At 35.7% G+C, this 294-nt stretch overlaps 1 protein-coding gene across 1 annotated transcript in view; it reads left to right on the forward strand.

Annotated features, from left to right (window-relative positions):
* The window catches only part of LOC119594807 (basement membrane-specific heparan sulfate proteoglycan core protein-like), a gene marked incomplete at its 5' end in the record, with an annotated part of 219,836 nt that overhangs the window by 8,125 nt on the left and 211,417 nt on the right, over positions 1-294 (forward strand).

The raw sequence follows: 294 nt of genomic DNA on the forward strand, positions 1-294 counted from the left end.
ATGCATGGAACAGATTTTGACCGCTCATGTACATGTCATGACTGTGTACACTGCACACGCATGCTCATTAACCCTCAAACACTTACACAAACAGTAATGTGTTTGTCTTTCCTTTTGTATGCTCTGCTCTTTTGTTGCATGTTCCATATGGCTATTAAATATCTATCCCCTCTTTATGTATTATTTTTGTGTATTTGCTCTTATTTATACGTTTTTATATACATTTTGTTTTATAACTCCGTATAATAATAAGGCAGTGACATCTGCTCTCTGCTTTTTATCGACCCCCCCATA

The sequence above is a fragment of the Penaeus monodon genome, chromosome 34 (genome assembly GCF_015228065.2).
Source record: "Penaeus monodon isolate SGIC_2016 chromosome 34, NSTDA_Pmon_1, whole genome shotgun sequence".
NCBI lineage: Eukaryota > Metazoa > Arthropoda > Malacostraca > Decapoda > Penaeidae > Penaeus > Penaeus monodon.